We start from the raw sequence: 17,055 nt of genomic DNA, 5'->3' as shown, positions 1-17,055 counted from the left end.
CTTATGAGCAAGTACTGATAAAATGAAACACTTTCTTATTATTCCTTTGCAGAATTTGTATTATCGGTTAACTTCACCACTTCCCCACTCTCCTGAACTTGCTTCTACCCGAAGAGAACTTGGACACCATATATTCCACTGTCAAGTCTTTGATCCAGGACTAAACAAGCTACCCAACCTCACGATGCCCAATGCTTGTACGCAAGACACGGACTCTGAAGACATTGCTACTGATTCTTTTTCCTGAAAGAGAAATCACATGTCCTCTAAAAGCCCGTCCCTGAAAAAGCCCTCATTTCCCCTATTCCCTCTCCCTTCTCCATCGCCTAGCTGTACCCTTTAAGCAGCGGAAACTCACCCCACAAAAAACTCAGCTACCTATCCGTAATTTCATCTTTCTCTACCTCTAGATCGTGAGTTCCTGCTGGCCAACAGATCTACCAACTCTGAGGCGCTTTGCTCTCTCTCCCAAATACTCGATACTGAGCTCCGCACACAGTAATCAATAGCACTGATTGAGTTCTCTCATTATAGCTTACTGTCCCAAGAGCTTAGCACAGTGCTTTGCACCCAGTCAGTTCTCAATAAATACGCCTTGAATGAATTTCCATTTAACTTGGAACTTCACGCCCGGCCCCTCCCAATTCCTGGAGACCGTTCCTTGTCGAAGTCTCCCGGAACGTTGGGAAATATTCCCGGGTCCTCCCCCACAAACCGTCTTCGGGGCCCGTTGCCCAAGCCCCATCCCGGCTGCTAAATAAAGAATCCTTTCCATCTTCACAGATTTTCCCATTTTCCGTTCCTGGCCTCGGTTTGGGCGGTGGATTTCTTAAGCAGCATTTGTAAGGCTAACGATCCAGCCCAGCGGGAAGAACTAAGGCTTTCTTTACTCTACTGATGTAACTTTTATAAAGCTAGTATTTTTAAGGAAACAAATCAGTTTCCCCCCTTTTTTTTTTGATATCGTTGGCAGTTTCATTTCCTTTCATCGCGTAACGGCAGAGCAGCCGGTCAAGGCTGGGCTCCTCCTCAAGTGGTCACCTGCATCACCTGATCACCTTGTAACCTCCCCAGCGCTTAGAACAGTGCTTTGCACATAGTAAGCGCTTAATAAATGCCATCATTATTATTATTATTCTTATTATCTGGGCCCCCAAATGACCAGGAAGCAGCCCAGATGCAGAGCGCCCGGACTTCTAGCCTTCGCGAACAGCAGCCAAGCCGTCCCAGCCCCTTCGTCCTCCCTCATTTTACAGCAGCAATCTGCCCGCCCAAGGAATCCTGGCTCTCCCTGCCCCTCCTGCGGCACAAACCAATAACAAAAAGTATTTTTAAACACTTACTATGTGCCAAACGCTGGGATAGACGCCAGATATTCAGGTCTGACACATTCCCTGTCCCACATGGGGCTCCCAGGCTAAGGAGAAAGGAGATTTATTTAAATCAAACTGAGGAAACCGAGGCCCATGCTCTTTCCATCGGGCCACGCGGCTTCCAAGTCTCGGCAATTCTGGGATTCCCTTTGCTTTGGGAACGCCTCCAAAATCCCCAGAACCGTGATTGTGATAAAGGGCATTCATTCCTTCATCCGATCTATTGAGCGTTCGTTGTGTGCAGACACAGAGGGTCCCCACCACTTAGGGGTAAAGGCACGAATCCCGTCGCGTCGAGCCACGTGATTTACAGCAACGCACGACGGGACTCACGAAGGCCGACGACTACTCAGAACAGTGCTTTGCACACAGTTAAGTGCTTAATAAATGCCATTATTATTATTATTACTCCTTCAAATCCTCCCTTTTATAAAGGAAAACACAGAAAAACAAAACCATGCCATTCAACAACATTTTATATCATGCCAGAGTTTGACAGCCGGATGCCCACCTTACCTCCGAGTGCAACCTGATTGCGCTCGGGCAAAGATTTTAACAGATGCGTTTCTCCCAACTCCATCCTGACACTAACTCCTTAAAAAAAGCCCATAAATCCTGATTTGCGCCGAGAAAGAATAAGCAAAAAACCCATCTTACCTCCTTCCCTTCCCCACAGCACCTGTATATATGTTTGCACATATTTGTTACTCTATTTATTTATTTATTTTACTTGTCATCAATCATCATCATCGTCAATCATATTTATTGAGCGCTTACTATGTGTAGAGCACTGTACTAAGCGCTTGGGAAGTACAAATTGGCAACATATAGAGACAGTCCCTACCCAACAGTGGGCTCACAGTCTAAAAGGGGGAGACAGAGAACAAAACCAAACATACTAACAAAATAAATAGAATAGATATGTGCAAGTAAAATAAATAAATAGAGTAATAAATATGCACAAACATATATACATATATACAGGTGCTGTGGGGAAGGGAAGGAGGTAAGATGGAGGGGATGGAGAGGGGGACGAGGGGGAGAGGAAGGAAGGGACTCAGTCTGGGAAGGCCTCCTGGAGGAGGTGAGCTCTCAGCAGGGCCTTGAACATATCTAACTTGTACATAACATAACTTGTACATATCTATTCTATTTATTTTATTTTGTTAGTATGCTTGGTTTTGTTCTCTGCCTCCCCCTTTTAGACAGTGAGCCCACTGCTGGGTAGGGACTGTCCCTAGATGTTGCCAACTTGGACTTCCCAAGCACTTAGTACAGTGCTCTGCACACAGTAAGCGCTCAATAAATATGATCGATGATGATGATGAAAAAGGGAAGCAGCTACAAAGAGCTAATTCGAGAAGCAGGTGTGCGGCTGGGCTCCTTGCATCCAACTAGAAGAACCATGCCTTTCCTTGGAGACGGCGTAACCGGGAGGGTTGGCGACCGACTTTCTCTCGTTTGAAAGCAAAAAATAACCTGATTTGTTTTGGTGCAACTTTCTGGGAGCTCGTTCTGGGCTTGGACGTGCCCGCTAACTCCGTCGTACGGTCCTCTCCCAAGCGCTTAGCGCAGGGCTCTGCACACAGTCGGCACTCCACAAATACCCTTGGTTGATCGAGGCGGAGCTCTTTCAGAGCTCCGGGGAGCGGAAAAAGATGAAATAAAAGACTGAACAAAGGGAGGGAAGGAGGGTTGTTATTAATCTTGTTGAGCGCTTACTGTGTGCGAAGCACTATAATAATAATGGTGCTTGTTAAAGGCTATGTGCTAAGCGCTGTTCTAATCACCGGGGTAGATACAAGGTGGTCAGTTTGGCCACCATCCCTGTCCCACAAAGGGCTCACAATCAATCAATCGTATTTATTGAGCACTTATTGTGTGCAGAGCACTGTACTAAGCGCTTGGGAAGTACAAGTTGGCCACATATAGACTGTGTTTTTGTTAATATGTTTGGTTTTGTTCTCTGTCTCCCCCTTCTAGACTGGGAGCCCACTGTTGGGTACGGACCGTCTCTATATGTTGCCAGCTTGTACTTCCCAAGCGCTTAGTACAGTGCTCTGCACACAGTAAGCGCTCAATAAATACGATTGCTTGATATAGAGGCAGTCCCTACCCAACAGCGGGCTCACAGTCTAGAAGGGGGAGACAGAGAACAAAACCAAACATATTAACAAAATAAATAGAATAGATAGGTACAAGTAGAATAAATAAGCTCGCAGTCTTCATCCCCGTTTTACGGACGAGGGAACGGAGGCCCAGAGAAGCGAAGTGATTTGCCCCGGGTCACGCAGCATTCATTCATTCATTCAATCATATTTATGCAGCGCTTATTGTGTGCAGAGCACTGTACTAACTGCTTGGGAAAGTACAATTCAGCAACAAATAGAGACAATCCCTACCCAACAGCGGGCTCACGGTCTAGAAGGGGGGGGAGACAGACAACGAAGCAAAACAAGTAGACAGGCGTCAACAGCATCAGTGTAAATAAATAGAATTATAGCTATATACACATCATTACTGAAATAAATAGAATAAATATGTACATATACACACAAGTGCGGTGGGACCGGGGATTTGGGGGGGGGGTGGGAGCAGAGGGAGGGTGTGGGGGCGATGGGGAGGGGAGACATGTACTAAGCGCCTGGGAGAGAGGGTTCTACAAAGACCCAGATTTGAGGCTTGGGGGTGGGACGCAGACAGACACAGAGAGACAGACACAGAGAGGGAGACAAAGACAGAGACAAAGAGAGACAGAGACACCGAGAGACAGAGACAAAGGCGCAGAGAGAGAGACAGAGACATAAACACACATAGAGACACAAACACATAGAGACAGAGACAGAGGAACAGAGAGACAGAGACACAAACACACACAGACAGGGACACAGGAAGGCAGAGACACCCAGAGACACAGAGGCAGAGACACACAGGGGAGACACACAGAGACAAAGACACAGACAGAGACACCCAGAGAGACCCAGAGACAGAGACCCAGAGACAGACACACACACACACACACACACACACACACACACAGAGGAGACGCAGAGATAGAAACACCCAGAGTCAGAGAGACAATGACAGAAACACACAGAGGAGACACCCAGAGACAGAAACACCCAGAGTCAGAGACAGATGCACACAGGGGAGACACAAAGAGACAGAAACTCCGAGAGACAGAGACACTCAGACACGCCCAAAGAGACAGACATCCAGAGAGACAGACACCCAGAGAGACCCAGAGACAAACACCCAGAGACTGAGACAGAGAGACAGACAGGCACCCAGAGTCAGAGAGGCAGAGAGAGACACACACAGGGGAGACACCCAGAGACAGAGACAGATAGAGAGACAGACACCCAGAGAGACAGACAGAGTGACAGAGACAGACACACACAGGGGAGACACCCAGAGACAGAGACACCCAGAGACCTAGAGACACCCAGAGAGACAGAGACACACACAGAGGAGACACACACAGAGAAGGAGACACCCAGAGTCAGAGAGACAGAGACAGGCACACACGGGGGAGGCACCCAGAGTCAGAGAGACAGAGACAGGCACACACGGGGGAGACACCCAGAGTCAGAGAGACAGAGACAGGCACACACAGGGGAGACACCCAGAGTCAGAGAGACAGAGACGGACACACACGGAGGAGACACCCAGAATCAGAGGGACAGAGACAGACACACACAGAGGAGACACCCAGGGACAGAAACACCCAAAGTCAGAGAGACAGAGTCAGAGAGACAGAGACAGACACACACAGAGGAGACACCGAGTCAGAGAGACAGAGACAGACACATACAGGGGAGACACCCAGAGTCAGAGAGACAGAGACAGACACACACAGGGGAGACACACAGGGACAGAAACACCCGAATCAGAGAGACAGAGACAGACACACATAGAGGAGACACCCAGAGTCAGAGAGACAGAGATAGACAAACACAGGGAAGACAGTCAGAGAGACGGGGACAGACACACACAGGTGAGACACCCAGAGTCAAAGAGACGACAGACACACACAGGGGAGACACCCAGAGACAGAGAGACAGAGACAGACACACACAGGGGAGACACCCAGAGTCAGAAAGCCAGAGACAGACACACACAGAGGAAGACGCCCAGAGACAGGGAGACAGAGGCAGACACACACAGGGGAGACACCCAGGGTCAGAGGGACAGAGAGACAGACACACACAGGGGAGACACCCAGCGTCAGAGAGATAGAAACAGACACACACAGGGGAGACACCCAGAGTCAGAGAGACAGAGAGAAAGACACACACAGGGGAGACACCCTGAGTCAGAGAGACAGAGACAGACACACACAGAGGAGACACCCAGAGTCAGAGAGACAGAGACAGGCACACACAGAGGAGACACACACAGAGACAGAGACAGACACACACAGGGGAGACACCCAGAGACAGAAACACCCACAGTCAGAGAGACAGAGACGGGCACACACAGGGGAGACACACAGTGACAAAGGGGAGACACACAGTAACAGCAACACCTAGAGCCAGAGAGACAGACACACACAGGGGAGACACACAGTGACAGCAACACCCAGAGTCAGAGAGCCGGAGACAGACACACACAGGGGCGACACCCAGAGTCAGAGAGACAGAGACAGGCACACACAGAGGAGACACCCAGAGTCAGAGAGACAGAGACAGACACACAGAGAGGAGACACCCAGAGTCAGAGAGACGGGGATAGACACACACAGGGGAGACACGCAGAGTCAGAGAGACAGAGACAGGCACACACAGAGGAGACACCCAGTCAGAGAGACGACAGACACACACAGGGGAGACACCCAGAGTCAGAGAGACGGAGGCAGACACACACAGGGGAGACATACAGAGACAGAAACACCCAGAGTCAGAGAGACAGACACACACTGGGGAGACACACAGTGACACAGGAGAGACACACCGTGACAGCAACACCCAGAGTCAGAGAGCCGGAGACAGACACACACAGGGGAGACACCCAGAGTCAGAGAGACAGAGACAGGCACACACAGAGGAGACACCCAGTCAGAGAGACGACAGACACACACAGGGGAGACACCCAGAGTCAGAGAGACGGAGGCAGACACACACAGGGGAGACATACAGAGACAGAAACACCCAGAGTCAGAGAGACAGACACACACTGGGGAGACACACAGTGACACAGGAGAGACACACCGTGACAGCAACACCCAGAGTCAGAGAGCCGGAGACAGACACACACAGGGGAGACACCCAGAGTCAGAGAGACAGAGACAGGCACACACAGAGGAGACACCCAGTCAGAGAGACGACAGACACACACAGGGGAGACACACAGAGTCAGAGAGACGGAGGCAGACACACACAGGGGAGACACCCAGAGTCAGAGAGACAGAGGCAGACACACACAGGGGAGACACACAGAGACAGAAACACCCAGAGTCAGAGATACAGACACACAGAGGAGAGACACCCACGGTCAGAGAGACAGACACACACAGGGGAGACACACAGTGACAGCAACACCCAGAGTCAGAGAGACAGAGACAGACACACACAGGGGAGACACACAATGACAGCAACACCCAGAGTCAGAGAGACAGACACACGCAGGGGAGACACACAGTGACACAGGAGAGACACACAATGACAGCAGCACCCAGAGTCAGAGAGACAGAGACAGACACACACAGGGGAGACACCCAGAGTCAGAGAGCCAGAGACAGACACACACAGGGGAGACACCCACAGAGACAGAAACACCCAGAGTCAGAGACAGCGACAGACACACACAGGGGAGACACCCAGAGTCAGAGAGACAGAGACAGACACACACAGGGGAGACACCCAGAGTCAGAGAGACAGAGACAGACACACACAGGGGAGACACCCAGAGTCAGAGAGACAGAGACAGACACACACAGGGGAGACACCCAGAGACAGCAACACCCAGAGTCAGAGATACAGACACACAGAGGAGAGACACCCAGGGTCAGAGAGACAGACACACACAGGGGAGACACACAGTGACAGCAACACCCAGAGTCAGAGAGACAGAGACAGACACACACAGGGGAGACACACAATGACAGCAACACCCAGAGTCAGAGAGACAGACACACACAGGGGAGACACACAGTGACACAGGAGAGACACACCGTGACAGCAACACCCAGAGTCAGAGAGCCGGAGACAGACACACACAGGGGAGACACCCAGAGTCAGAGAGCCAGAGACAGACACACACAGGGGAGACACCCACAGAGACAGAAACACCCAGAGTCAGAGACAGCGACAGACACACACAGAGGAGACACCCAGAGTCAGAGAGACAGAGACAGACACACACAGGGGAGACACCCAGAGTCAGAGAGACAGAGACAGGCACACACAGAGGAGACACCCAGTCAGAGAGACAGAGACAGACACACACAGGGGAGACACCCAGAGACAGCAACACCCAGAGTCAGAGAGACAGACACATGCAGGGGAGACACACAGTGACACAGGAGAGACACACAGTGACAGCAACACCCAGAGTCAGAGAGACAGAGACAGACACACACAGGGGAGACACACAGTGACAGCAACACCCAGAGTCAGAGAGACAGACACACGCAGGGGAGACACACAGTGACACAGGAGAGACACACAATGACAGCAGCACCCAGAGTCAGAGAGACAGAGACAGGCACACACAGGGGAGACACCCAGAGTCAGAGAGCCAGAGACAGACACACACAGGGGAGACACCCACAGAGACAGAAACACCCAGAGTCAGAGACAGCGACAGACACACACAGGGGAGACACCCAGAGTCAGAGAGACGGAGACAGACACACACAGGGGAGACACCCAGAGTCAGAGAGACAGAGACAGACACACACAGGGGAGACACCCAGAGTCAGAGAGACAGAGACAGACACACACAGGGGAGACACCCAGAGACAGCAACACCCAGAGTCAGAGAGACAGACACACGCAAGGGAGACACACAGTGACACAGGAGAGACACACAGTGACAGCAGCACCCAGAGTCAGAGAGACAGAGACAGACACACACAGGGGAGACACACAGTGACAGCAACACCCAGAGTCAGAGAGACAGACACACGCAGGGGAGACACACAGTGACACAGGAGAGACACACAATGACAGCAACACCCAGAGTCAGAGAGACAGACACACACAGGGGAGACCCCCAGAGACAGACACAGCCAGAGACAAAGACCCCCAGAGCCAAAGCGGTCCCCGGGGCCTTGTCCTTCCCAAGCGCTTAGCCCAGTGCTCTGCACACAGCAGGCGCCCAATAAATACGATTGAGTGAATGAATGAATGAATGATTGAGTGAATGAATGAATGAATGACAGAGAAGGGCGGGGGGTTAGAGCGCCCCGGGGCGGACACTCACCGCTCATCCTGCCACCGCCACCAACGCCGCCGCCCGTAAGCGAAATACGGAAGCCGGGGAGGCCCCGCCCCCTGCGGGCCTCGACCAATCACCGCCAGGCCCCGCCTAGGGCCCCGCCCACTGTGGGCGTGGCTTCACTCCAGCCCCGCCCCTCCCTCCCGCTCCAGCCAATCCCCGCCCATCACTGCCGGGCCCCGCCCACGTGGGGGCGGGGCTTCTCTCCGGCCCCCCGCCCCCTGCCCCCCGTGCGGAGGCCGCGGGAGCACGTGACTGGCGGGCGGGGGCGGCGCGGCCGGGCACGTGCGCGGGCGGGCGGGGGCGCGCACGCCAGGTCGGCGGGGGCGCGCACGCAAGGGGGGAAAGCAGGGGGCCCCCTACCGACAGCGGCGGTAATAGCCGGCATAATGATGGCATTTGATTAAGCGCTTACTATGTGCCAAGCACTGTACTAAGCGCTGGGGGCGGATACAAGCTGATCACTTCACACGGGAGCTTCGAACAGTGCTTGGCACATAGTAAGCGCTTAATACATACCATTAAAAAAAAAAAGGGGAGGTCACAGGCCCAGAGAAGGGAAGTAGCGATAATCAGAATGATGGCATTTGTTAAGCGCTTACTATGTGCCAAGCACTGTTCTAAGTGCTGGGGGGGAAGACAAGGTGATCACTTCACAAAGGAGCTTAGAACAGTGCTTGGCACATAGTAAGCGCTTAATAAATACCATTAAAAAAAAAAGGGAGGTCACTGAGGCCCAGAAAAGGGAAGTAGCAATAATAATAGTGATGGCATTTGTTAAGTGCTTACTATGTGCCAAGCACTGTTCTAACTATGGGGGGGGGGGGGGTACAAGGTGATCACTAAACAAAGGAGCTTAAAACAGTGCTTGGCACATAGTAAGCGCTTAATAAATACCATTTTAAAATAAAGGGAGGTCACTGAGGCCCAGAGAAGGGAAGTAGCAATGATCATAGTGATGGCATTTGTTAAGCGCTTACTATGTGCCAAGCACTGTTCTAAGTGCTGGGGGGGATACAAGGTGATCACTTCACACAGGAGCTTAGAACAGTGCTTGGCACATAGTAAGCGCTTAATAAATACCATTTTAAAATAAAGGGAGGTCACTGAGGCCCAGAGAAGGGAAGTAGCAATAATCATAATGATGGCATTTGTTAAGCGCTTACTATGTGCCAAGCACTGTTCTAACTATGGGGGGGGGGGATACAAGGTGATCACTAAACAAAGGAGCTTAGAACAGCGCTTGGCACATAGTAAGCGCTTAATAAATACCATTTTAAAATAAAGGGAGGTCACTGAGGCCCAGAGAAGGGAAGTAGCAATAATCATAATGATGGCATTTGTTAAGCGCTTACTAAGTGCCAAGCACTGTTCTAAGTGCTGGGGGGGATACAAGGTGATCACTTCACACAGGAGCTTAGAACAGTGCTTGGCACATAGTAAGCGCTTAATAAATACCATTTAAAAAAAAGGGAGGTCACTGAGGCCCAGAAAAGGGAAGTTGCAATAATAATAATGATTGCATTTGTTAAGCGCTTACTATGTGCCAAGCACTGTTCTAAGCACTGGGGGGGAATTCAAGGTGATCACTTCACAGAGGAGCTTAGAACAGTGCTTGGCACATACTAAGTGCTTAATAAATACCATTTAAATAAAGAAAGGGAGGTCAATTATATTTATTTTACTTGTACATATTCTATTTATTTTATTTTGTTAATATGTTTTGTTTTGTTGTCTGTCTCCCCCTTCTAGACTGTGAGCCCGCTGTTGGGTAGGGACCATCTCTAGACGTTGCCAACTTGTCCTTCCCAAGCGTTTAGTACAGTGCTCTGCACACAGTAAGCGCTCAATAAATACGATTGAATGAATGAATGAATAAATAAATACCATTTTTTTTTTTAAAAAAGGAGGTCACTGATGCGCAGAGAAGGGAAGTAGTAAGACTAATAATGATGGCATTTGTTAAGCGCTTACTATGTGCCAAGCACTGTTCTAAGCGCTGGGGGGGGGGGAATACAAGGTGATCACAAAGGAGCTTAGAACAATGCTTGGCACATAGTAAGCACTTAATAAATACTATTTTTTAAAAAAGGAGGTCACTGAGGCCCAGAGAAGGGAAGTAGCGATAATCATAATGATGGCATTTGTTAAGCGCGCTTAATAAATACCATTAAAAAAAAGGGAGGTCACTGAGGCCCAGAGAAGGGAAGTAGCAATAATCATAATGATGGCATTTGTTAAGCGCTTACTATGTGCCAAGCACTGTTCTAAGCACTGCGGGGGATACAAGGTTATCCAGCACTCAGAACAGTGCTTCACACGTAGCACTTAATGCTTAGTACAGTGCTAAGCGCTTAGTACAGTGCTCTGAACACAGTAAGCGCTCAATAAATACGATTGAATGAATGAACAAATGTCATTATTATTATTATCATTATTCCCAGGTTGTCTCACGTGGGGCTCACTGTCTTCATCCCCATTTTACAGAGGAGGAGACTGAGGCCCAGAGAAGGGAAGTAATAATAACGACGGCATTTGTTAAGCACTTACTATGTGCCAAGCACTGTTCTAAACGCTGAGGGGGTGATCCAGCGCTTAGAACAGTGCTCTGCACACAGTAAGTGCTCAATAAAGACAACTGAATGAATGAATGAATGAACAAATGCCATCATTATTATTATGATGATTATTATCAGGTTGTCCCACGTGGGCCTCACAGTCTTCATCCCCATTTTACAGAGGAGGAGACTGAGGCCCAGAGAAGGGAAGTAATAATAACGATGGCATTTGTTAAGCGCTTACTATGTGCCAAGCACTGTTCTAACCGCTGAGGGGTTGATCTAGCGCTTAGAACAGTGCTCTGCACACAGTAAGCACTCAATAAATTCGATTGAATGACTGAATGAATGAATGAATGAACAAATGCCATCATTATTATTATTATTATTATCAGGTTGTCCCACGTGGGGCTCACAGTCTTCATCCCCATTTTACGGAGGAGGAGACTGAGGCCCAGAGAAGGGAAGTGATAATAACGATGGCATTTGTTAAGCGCTTACTATGTGCCAAGCACTGTTCTAACCGCTGAGGGGGTGATCCAGCGCTTAGAACAGTGCTCGGCACACAGTAAGCACTCAATAAAGATGAATGAATGAATGAATGAATGAATGAATGATCAAATGCCATCATTATTATTATTGAGAGCCCAGGCTTGGGAGTCAGAGGTCACGGGTTCTAATTCCGGCTCCGCCACTTATCAGCTGTGTGACTTTGGGCGAGTCACTTCGCTTCTCTGGGCCTCAGTTCCCTCATCTGTAAAATGGGGATGAAGACTGTGAGCCCCACGTGGGACAGGGACTGTGTCCAACCTGATTAACTTGGATCCATTCCAGCATTTAGAAGAGTGCTTGGCACATAGTAAGTGCTTAGCGAGTACCGTTATTATTCATTTATTCATTCAAGTATATTTATTAAGAGCTTACCGACTGTACTGAGCACTTGGGAAAGTTCAGTACAACAATATTGATTGTGACATTTCCTGCCCACAAAAAGCTCACAGTTCAAGGGGGGGGGGGGGGGATTATTCTTACATCTGTAATTTCTTTTTTATTTTAATGTCTGTCACCCCTCTAGTTGTTCACTCAAGAATATTTATTAAGAGCTTACCGACTGTACTGAGCACTTGGGAAAGTACAGTACAACAATATTGATTGTGACATTTCCTGCCCACAAAAAGCTCACAGTCTAAGGGGGGGGTGGGGGGGATTATTCTTACATTTGTAATTTCTTTTTTATATTAATGTCTGTCACCCCTCTAGACTGTAAGCTCGCTGTGGCCAGGGAATGTGTCTATTATTATATGGTATTCTCCCAAGCGCTCAGTACAGTGCTCTGCACACAGCAAGCGCTCAATAAATACGATTGAATGAATGAATGCACACAGTAAGCGCTCAATAAATACGACTGAATGAACAAATGCACACAGTAAGCGCTCAATAAATACGATTGAATGAATGAATGCACACAGTAAGCGCTCAATAAATACGACTGAATGAACAAATGCACACAGTAAGCGCTCAATAAATACGACTGAATGAATGAATGCACACAGTAAGCGCTCAATAAATACGATTGAATGAACGAATGCACACAGTAAGCGCTCAATAAATATGACTGAATGAATGAATGCACACAGTAAGCGCTCAATAAATATGACTGAATGAATGAATGCACACTGTAAGCGCTCAATAAATACGATTGAATGAACGAATGCACACAGTAAGCGCTCAATAAATACGACTGAATGAACGAATGCACACAGTAAGCGCTCAATAAATATGACTGAATGAATGAATGCACACAGTAAGCGCTCAATAAATACGATTGAATGAACGAATGCACACAGTAAGCGCTCAATAAATGCGATTGAATGAACGATTGCACACAGTAAGTGTTCAATAAATACGATTGAATGAACGAATGCACACAGTAAGCGCTCAATAAATACGATTGAATGAACAAATGCACACAGTAAGTGCTCAATAAATACGATTGAATGAACGAATGCACACAGTAAGCGCTCAATAAATATGACTGAATGAACAAATGCACACAGTAAGCGCTCAATAAATACGACTGAATGAATGAATGCACACAGTAAGCGCTCAATAAATATGATTGAATGAACGAATGCACACAGTAAGCGCCCAATAAATACGACTGAATGAACAAATGCACACAGTAAGTGCTCAATAAATACGATTGAATGAACGAATGCACACAGTAAGCGCTCAATAAATACGATTGAACGAAAAAATTAATGAATTCTCTATGTGGGGAGACAAACATAGAAATATTTACGGCTCTAGATGAGGTATCTATTGAGGAGCAGCATGGCTTGGTGGAAAGAGTGCCGGTTTGGGCGTCAAAAGACCTGGGTTCTAATTCCTGCTCCTCCGCTGGCCTCCTGGGTGACCTTGACCAAGTCACTTAACTGATCTGTCCCTTAGTTTCCTCATCTGTAAAATGGGGATTCAACGCCTAGTCGGAGAAGCGGCGTGGCTTCGTGGCTACAGCACGCGGGGAGTCGTCATCATCATCATCAATCGTATTTATTGAGCGCTTACTATGTGCAGAGCACTGTACTAAGCGCTTGGGAAGTACAAACTGGCAACACATAGAGACAGTCCCTACCCAACAGTGGGCTCACAGTCTAAAAGGGGGAGACAGAGAACAAAACCAAACATACTAACAAAATAAAATAAATAGAATAGATAGGTACAAGTAATAGATATGTACAAGTATCAGAATGTACAAGTATGTACAAGAGTCAGAAGGTCAAGGGTTCGAATTCCGACTCTCCCACTGGTCTGCCGTGTGACCCTGGGCAAGTCACGTCAGACTCTCGTGGGCAATGGTGTGTACATCTATAATTCTATTTATTTATATTGATGTTATTGATGCATATTTACTGGTTTTAAGCGCTTAGTACAGTGCTCTGCACACAGTAAGCGCTCAATAAATACGACTGATTGGTTCTCTGAGCCTCAGTTACCCCATCTGCAACTCACGCCCCACGTCGGACTGTGTCCAACCCGATTTGCCTGTAGCTACCCCAGCGCTTAGTACAGTGCCTGGCACATAGCAAGCGCCTAACAAATGCCATCATCGTTACTGTCGTGATTATTATTATCAGTCTTCCTCCTATTTAGACTGTGAGCTGGTGGGACAGGGACTCATCGACTCGTCTCCACCCCAGCACTTAGAGCAGTGCTTAACACCTAGAAAGCACCTAACAAATGCAATAATAATAATAATAATAATAATATACATGAGGGGTAAGGAAGGGGTAAATAAATTTCAAAGTACTCAAGCTAGCTGAAGGGACGATGCGATTCAGGAGGCCGGAGATGGACGAGGGAAAGCTTGCTGTGGCGGTGGGATTTGACGTGCACACAGTAAGCGCTCAATAAATACGATTGATTGATTTGACGAGATCCCTGGATCTCCGGAAAGATTGAAAACTGCTACACGAATTCCAGAAGTGATAATAATAATAATAATGATGGTATTTACTATGTGTGCCAAGCACTGTACTAAGTGCTGGGGGAGATACAGGGTCATCCGGTTGTCCCACGGGGGGCTCACAGTTAATCCCCATTTGACAGACGAGGTGACTGAGGCACACGGTGACTTGCCCAAGGTCACACAGCTGACAAGTGGCAGAACCAGGGGAAAGTTTGTCTAGGGGTCAGAAAAGCCTCAATAAATGCAATTGAATGAATGAATGAATGAATGAATGAATAATAATAATAATGATGTTATTTGTTAGTCGCTTACTATGTGCAAAGCACTGTTCTAAGCGCTGGGGTAGATACAAGGTGGGGGGAGAAAGGGCTCTTCCTCATTCATCATCATCATCAATCGTATTTATTGAGCGCTTACTATGTGCAGAGCACTGGACTAAGCGCTTGGGAAGTACAAATTGGCAACGTATAGAGACAGTCCCTACCCAACAGTGGGCTCCCAGTCTAAAAGGGGGAGACAAAACCAAACATACTAACAAAATAAAATAAATAGAATAGATATGTACAAGTAAAATAAATAAATAAATAGAGTAATAAATATGTACAAACATATATACATGTATACAGGTATACATTCCAGAATTTAACTCCACCAGAGATATATGTTGAAATATGTACAAACATATATACAGGTATACATTCCAGAATTAAACTCCGCCAGAGATATATGTTGCCAACTTGGACTTCCCAAGCGCTCAGTCCAGTGCTCTGCACTCAGTAAGCGCTCAATAAATCATCATCATCATCATCAATCGTATTTATTGAGCGCTTACTGTGTGCAGAGCACTGGACTAAGCGCTTGGGAAGTACAAGTTGGCAACATATAGAGACAGTCCCTACCCAACAGTGGGCTCACAGTCTAAAAGGGGGAGACAAAACCAAACATACTAACAAAATAAAATAAATAGAATAGATGTGTACAAGGAAAATAAATAAATAAATAAATAAATAAATAAATAAATAAATAAATAAATAATCAACATCATCATCAACATCATCAATCGTATTTATTGAGCGCTTACTGTGTGCAGAGCACTGGACTAAGCGCTTGGGAAGTACAAATTGGCAACATATAGAGACAGTGCCTACCCAACAGTGGGCTCACAGTCTAAAAGGGGGAGACAGAGAACAAAACCAAACATACTAACAAAAAAAAAATGAATAGGATAGATATGTACAAGTAAAATAAATAAATAAATAAATAGAGTAATAAATATGTACAAACATATATACATATATACAGGTATACATTCCAGAATTTAACTCTGCCAGAGATATATGTTGAAATATGTACAAACATATATGCATATATACAGGTATACATTCCAGAATTTAACTCCGCCAGAGATATATGTTGCCAACTTGGACTTCCCAAGCGCTCAGTACAGTGCTCTGCACACAGTAAGCGCTCAATAAATAGGATTGAATGAATGAATTGAGGTTGTTCTGGGCCCCTCAGAAGGGAAGGACCAGGGCTGGCACCCGATCCTACAGGCTGGCACCAAGGCAGAAACTCACCCGCCTTCCCTCTCCTCCCCCGGATTTAGAGGACGCCCTTTTAATGCTCCTGCCCCATTCATCATCATCATCATCATCATCATCATCATCAATCGTATTTATTGAGCGCTTACTATGTGCAGAGCACAGTACTAAGTGCTTGGGAAGTACAAACTGGCAACATGTAGAGAAGGTCCCTACCCAACAGTGGGCTCACAGTCTAAAAGGGGGAGACTGAGAACAAAACCAAACATACTGACAGAATAAAATAAATAGAATAGATATGTAAATAAATAGAATAGGTATGTAAATAAATAGAATAGATATGTAAATAAATAGAATAGACATGTATTCATCGAAACTCAGAATTGTCCTCAGAATGCGCCGGTCCACGTTTCAGAAGCAGCGCGGCTCAGTGGAAAGAGCCCGGGCTTTGGAGTCAGAGGTCAGGGGTTCGAATCCCGGCTCCACCGCAAGTCTGCCGTGTGACCTTGGGCAAGTCACTTAACTTCTCTGAGCCTCAGTGACCTCATCTGTAAAAAGGGGGATTAAGACTGTGAGCCCCATGTGGGACAACTTGATCACACTGTATCCCCCCCAGCGCTTAGAACAGTGCTTTGCACATAGTAAGCGCTTAACAAATGCCATTATTATTATTA

This window comes from Tachyglossus aculeatus, chromosome 21 (assembly GCF_015852505.1).
Source record: "Tachyglossus aculeatus isolate mTacAcu1 chromosome 21, mTacAcu1.pri, whole genome shotgun sequence".
Lineage (NCBI taxonomy): Eukaryota > Metazoa > Chordata > Mammalia > Monotremata > Tachyglossidae > Tachyglossus > Tachyglossus aculeatus.
The sequence above is the reverse complement of the archived record's forward strand: the minus strand, read 5'-3'. Positions refer to the sequence as shown.